Raw genomic sequence first — 6,648 nt, forward strand, 5'->3', positions numbered from 1 at the left:
CATTCAGATGCTATTTACCTATTTAAGTATCCCCACATCAATAGATGCACATGCACCGGGTAATTCACAAAATCAGGATTTACTCATTCAACTGAAGCCAATACATACAGCTCGTCAGGTTTGTAGGAATAAAATTTATCATAAGATAAGGCGCTTATTGACCTTCCTGTGTGGAAGTTCGCCCCTAACCTATACTAATACGTCTTACGTCTTATGTAGTGGTACTAGTACTAGTGTAACTACTGCTCGCTTCAATGGTCGCCTGTTCTGTACATAGGATATACATAGGATATTGCCGTGGAGACACTATATGTAACTCATGGGCACTAGTAACTCGTTAACAAATGTAACTACGTTTGTGGTTTTGTTCAAGCGTGTATTGTTGTCCTTTGAGGGTTGTGGGTGGTTGTGGATGTGGTGGAGGTGGAGGTGGTTGTGGATGTGGTGGAGTTGGTTGTCGATATGGCGGAGGTGGTTGTGGATGTTGTGGAGGTGGTTGTGGATGTGGTGGGGGTGGTCGTCGATGTGGTGGAGGTGGTTGTGGATGTGGTGGAGGTGGTTGTGGATGTGGTGGAGGTGGTTGTGGATGTGGTGGGGGTGGAGATTGAGGATGTGGTGGAGGTGGTTGTCGATGTATTGGAGTTGGTTGTCGATGTGGTTGGAGATTGTGGAATTGGTGGTGTTGTAGATTTCGGATGTGGAGGTGGAGGTGGCGGTGGTCGATGTGGTGGTGGAGATTTTGGATGTAGTGGTGGATGTGGCGGGCGATGTGGTTGTGAGATTGTGGAAGTGGTGGAGATTGAGGATGTGGTTGTGGTGGTGTTTGAGGATGTGATGGTATTTTCGGTGGTGGTGGTGGTGGTGGTGGTTATTGTGGCTATCGTTGTTTGGTCTGGATTAGTGTGTTTGTGACTCATAACTAAATGACCGTATCTAAACCACATGACAGGTTCTTTTGTACGAACACTCTTATTAATGAAGTTCATAAACTAGTTGTTGTTACATGAGTGTAAATTGGTCCATGGTTTAAAATATGTCGTAGAGTCATCTGTTATCAACACACCGCTGCTTGCTTCATAAAGAAGCAAATAACCTGGCAGCCCAAGACAGCCCTACTCTTAATGAGTTGAGTGTCTCTTGGGTCATTGTTGAGGTGATGATGATAATGATGACTGATGACGAGGTGGTATTGGGTGCAGCTTGTTGTTGGTTTGTACCGTTATTAACGACAACTACTTACCAGAAGGATGTATAGGAGGTACCGTTATTAACGACAACTACTTAACAGAAGGATGTATAGGAGGTACCGTTATTAACGACAACTACTTACCAGCAGTATGTATAGGAGGTACCGTTATTAACGACAACTACTTACCAGAAGTATGTATAGGAGGTACCGTTATTAACGACAACTACTTACCAGCAGTATGTATAGGAGGTACCGTTATTAACGACAACTACTTACCAGCAGTATGTATAGGAGGTACCGTTATTAACAACTACTTACCAGCAGTATGTATAGGAGGTACCGTTATTAACGACAACTACTTACCAGAAGTATGTATAGGAGGTACCGTTATTAACGACAACTACTTACCAGCAGTATGTATAGGAGGTACCGTTATTAACGACAACTACTTACCAGCAGTATGTATAGGAGGTACCGTTATTAACGACAACTACTTACCAGCAGTATGTATAGGAGGTACCGTTATTAACGACAACTACTTACCAGCAGTATGTATAGGAGGTACCGTTATTAACGACAACTACTTACCAGCAGTATGTATAGGAGGTACCGTTATTAACGACAACTACTTACCAGAAGTATGTATAGGAGGTACCGTTATTAACGACAACTACTTACCAGCAGTATGTATAGGAGGTACCGTTATTAACGACAACTACTTACCAGCAGTATGTATAGGAGGTACCGTTATTAACGACAACTACTTACCAGCAGTATATATCGGAGGTAATCGGTTGTTAACGCAAAACAGCCAAGATCTGACGTTTCTTTATACACTCAAACTTGATATTCGACCCCTGTGCACTATCGTGAGTTAACACTGTAGGCCTCTGGGCACTAGCGTAAGTTAACACGGTCGACCCCTGTGCACTAGCGTGAGTTAACACTGTCGACCCCTGTGCACTAGCGTGAGTTAACACTGTCGACCCCCGTGCACTATCGTGAGTTAACACTGTCGACCCCTGGGCACTGGTGTAAGTTAACACTGTCGACCCCCGTGCACTAGCGTGACACTGTACATCGTATCGGCAATGTTGCAGCCATTCAGCGGTGGGGACAAGGTTGTGCATCAGAAGAACAAGTAAATAATGAGGTGGCTTCGTTCATCCGACACACCCTAATGGGTTATATTCAGCAACGTTAATGATGCTGTAATGTACATATTCTTTTCTTCTACATGTCTACACGTTTGTTTTTGTCTCTGAAGCACACGGATATATATATATATTTGATGTAGTAATTTGTCGATAAAAAATAAACAACCTTCACATCTGAACTTATTTCTATTATATTTTTAGTTAAGGTCTGTTATGCACTTTGTGCACGCTGGAATCCGCCTGTCGTATCCATTTTGAACAATCGAAAAATCAAATCAATCGCTTCGGGTATTGAAATATTCAAAAAAACTTTAAGGTAACGGATTTCGTAGGATACATAGTACTAGTGAAAGCAGCTTAGATCTGAGATATTTATCTTCATGCGTCAAGTAGGTGCAAAAACATATGTACCTACACTCTACTCTCCACAAACTCTTTACACCCGGGGAGGGGTTGCAAATAAAACGTTAATAAATTTAAAATACCACCCCATATATCAAAAGTTGTCGACAACGGAACTAAATGGCGAAACCGACCCCCCCCCCCCCCCCCCCACCCCCCAACACACACACCACCACACCCCAATCCCACCCCTTTTAGGGCTGATAACATTTTTCCACGTGTATTGATTATTGAATAAGTTATTCATCCAACACATTTCTACAACAAAATGTTGCACGCTCTTTTCCGCATTAAATGCAGGTGGTATAATCTGCTGGTAACGAATAGCTACATACTGAAAACAAAGCATGCATAAAGAAGTCATTCATTCAATACATACACCATTGTTAAAAAAAACAATGTTCGACCCACAGCATATTTCTCTTCGTGAGATCCAGTGAACAAATTATATATTTCTTTATTTCTTTTTTCCCAATCATTTCAGACAGAAATTATTTCTAAATATCGTAAACAAACGAGCTCTTGGTCTCTTTGCCACCATAAACTTTGCATTTGTTTTACATTTCGGCAATTCGTGTTGGACAGCCGTGAAAACATATTCAGGGACAGTTATAGTGTGCTATATTTGTGTTTTAATCTCGGGTGCAAAATGTAAGTAGATTTCTTACTGCAATTTTAGTATTTTGGTTGTGATACTGATTGCTCCGATGCCACAGCTTTAAAAGAAGATATTGAAAACCTATTCCCTCCGTTCGATGGCAGATTATTCTATTGGCCTAATGTATCTATAGCTATAACATAAGACCTTTTAAACATCGATGTCCGTGCACATGGTACAACAAAATCATGGCTGAGATTATTTTCGACATTTTCTGAGACTGCTGATGGTATAGTTACATATGACGGGCTTATTAATGTTTATTAATTACTTTATATATATAAACTTACATCTAAAAGAAATTTTACCACGTTAAAGATGAAATTACAAACATTTAATAACACAAGTTCAAATTAAATAAATGCAAAACACAACAATGCACTTTGCAGACCTTTTTATAACAGTAGAAAATGCGAAAAAGTGAACAGCATGTTCCGCTTGGGCAGCCGAAACTACACGTGCAATAATGTTATATACATAATACGGACGGAGGGCCATTTCAAACATTTACTCTGATAAAAAAAAACCCACAGAATTACCACGACTGACACCCGAACAACGCGAGTGGGCCCTCAGTATAATAATATAAATTGGAGCCACCCATGCCCACATTGCTAGAATTTTGGTTGCTCCGGTGTTGCTGTAACTAACCTGATGCAGCGTTACAGACAGACCGGACAGACATCAGACAGACCAAGAACAGGCAGACCCAGGGTAACTACGCCCAATGAAGGCCGATACTTGCATACTGTGCATCTCCGGAACTGATTCCTGACAGTGACGTCATCAGCGACGTATGCCTTAGGAAATATGGTTAGTCGACATAAAGGCTCAAGATTGAGATTGGCCCGGAATGTACGTCGTTGGCAGCGACGTGATTGGCAGAGGGTCGTCCTCACTGATGAAAGACGTTTCGGTCTGTTCAGAGATGATTGAAGACCGCGTGTTTACCGCCGACGGGGAGAATGAACGGCGGCATGTTGTGGTCAGGAGGTCGTGTTATGGTGTGGTGAGGAATTTGTTGGCCGGAGAGAACACTGGTCATCGTTTATGGACATTTGACAGCTCAGCGTTTATGGATGACATTCGTCGTCCGATTGCCCTACAATTTCTACAACATTTCTGCAACACCCGCCACGTGGTGTGCTTTACCACCCATACAGTCCGAATAGTACACAGCCTCCTTGCAGCCAACGTCAACTTAGGTCGTGGCCTGCACGCTCCCCAGATGTCATCCAGAGAACACCTTGGATGTCATGGATCATCGTGTTCGACAGCGACCACATCCTTCAGCCGACCGACAAGAACCGATCCAAGTCCCCCGAGAAGAATGGCGACATATCCCACGTGATGTCATCACAAGACTGACACTGGAGAGTTTTTCGTGTCTTGTAGCAGGGGGTGGTCATACAGTCAGGCTGCCTTCAAGGAGGCTAAAACACACAAGTTAAAGAAAGATAACTGCCATTCGTCCCAGTCGTATTGATGGAATGAAGCTCGAGTGCTTTTTAACGTCACCGGGCGAAAACGGCACCGATTGGCGAAAACGGCACCTCGACTCAAGCGATAACGGCACCTCGACTCAAGCGAAAACGACACCTTATTTTTTTTTTTTACCTTGGCAAGGCAGGGAATTTACACAAGAAAGTAGATAGTTTAGTAATAATGATTTACATGATGGTAATCATTGAAGTAATATTAATGACTGTCATGATAATGATTGTTGTGATGCTTTAAGTTACATTTTCATATTATCTTCAGCACAAAATGTACTTGAGAATTGAGAATAATTATTTTTATAACCGTTGAAACCATAAATACGGTAAAATTTAAGTTTTCATATTTAGTTAATATGTATACATAATGAATATTATAATATGATCTCTGGTTTGATCTTATGTTATTTCAACCCTTCGTGAAAAAATATTTTATGTGTGATTCTTTCAACGTCTTCACCACCTACATCGTTTAGACTTAAGGACTTTCTGTGGCCCGTGATAGAGTTGGGGTATTAATATTGTTGTTATAACTGATTGGTGTAATTGTTCTCGGTAATTTACAATAAGTTGTCAATAACATGTTGAATAGTTTTTTGTTACAGTAGATTAAAATGACGAGAAGCATATCATGCTTGCTACTGACCGGCAATTACCATGTACCATGTAAATACATCACATACATCAAATGACATGTAAATACATCAAGTACGATGTAAATAAATCAGATATACTACTTCAAAAATCGTTCTTATCGTTATTAAAAATAGAAGTGCCGTTTTCGCCCGACACATAGTAGCCGTTTTCGCCCGACACATAGTAGCCGTTTTCGCCCGACACATAGTAGCCGCTTTCGCCCGACACATAATAGCCGTTTTCTCCCCACACAGAGTAGCCGTTTTTGCCCCCCACATAGTAGCCGCTTTCGCCTTCCACATAGTAGCCGCTTTCGCCCCCTACATAGTAGCCGTTTTCGCCCCCCTTATAGAAGCCGCTTTCGTCCCCCTTATAGTAGCCGCTTTCGCCCGACACATAGTAGCCGCTTTCGCCCGACACATAGTAGCCTTTTTTTCGCCCAACACAAAGTAGCCGCTTTCGCCCCACACATAGTAGCCGCTTTCGCCCTCTACATAGTCGTTTTCGCCCTCTACATAGTTGCCGTTTTCGCCCCACACACAGTAGCCGTTTTCGCCCGACACATATAGAAGCCGTTTTCGCCCGACACATAGTAGCCGTTTTCGCCCGACAGATAGTAGCCGTTTTTGCCCCCCACATAGTAGCCGTTTTCGCCCCCCTTATAGTAGCCGTTTTCGCCCCACACATAGTAGCCGCTTTCGTCCCCCTTATAGTAGCCGCTTTCGCCCGACACATAGTAGCTGCTTTCGCCCGACACATAGTAGCCTTTTTTTCGCCCAACACAAAGTAGCCGCTTTCGCCCCACACATAGTAGCCGCTTTCGCCCTCTACATAGTCGTTTTCGCCCGACACATAGTTGCCGTTTTCGCCCCACACACAGTAGCCGTTTTCGCCCGACACATATAGAAGCCGTTTTCGCCCGACACATAGTAGCCGTTTTCGCCCGACACATAGTAGCCGTTTTTGCCCCCCACATAGTAGCCGTTTTCGCCCCCCTTATAGTAGCCGTTTTCGCCCCACACATAGTAGCCGCTTTCGTCCCCCTTATAGTAGCCGCTTTCGCTCGACACATAGTAGTCGCTTTCGCCCGACACATAGTAGCCTTTTTTT

Source organism: Haliotis cracherodii, unplaced genomic scaffold (genome assembly GCF_022045235.1).
Source record: "Haliotis cracherodii isolate W230 unplaced genomic scaffold, xgHalCrac1.p SCAF_16, whole genome shotgun sequence".
Taxonomy (NCBI): domain Eukaryota; kingdom Metazoa; phylum Mollusca; class Gastropoda; order Lepetellida; family Haliotidae; genus Haliotis; species Haliotis cracherodii.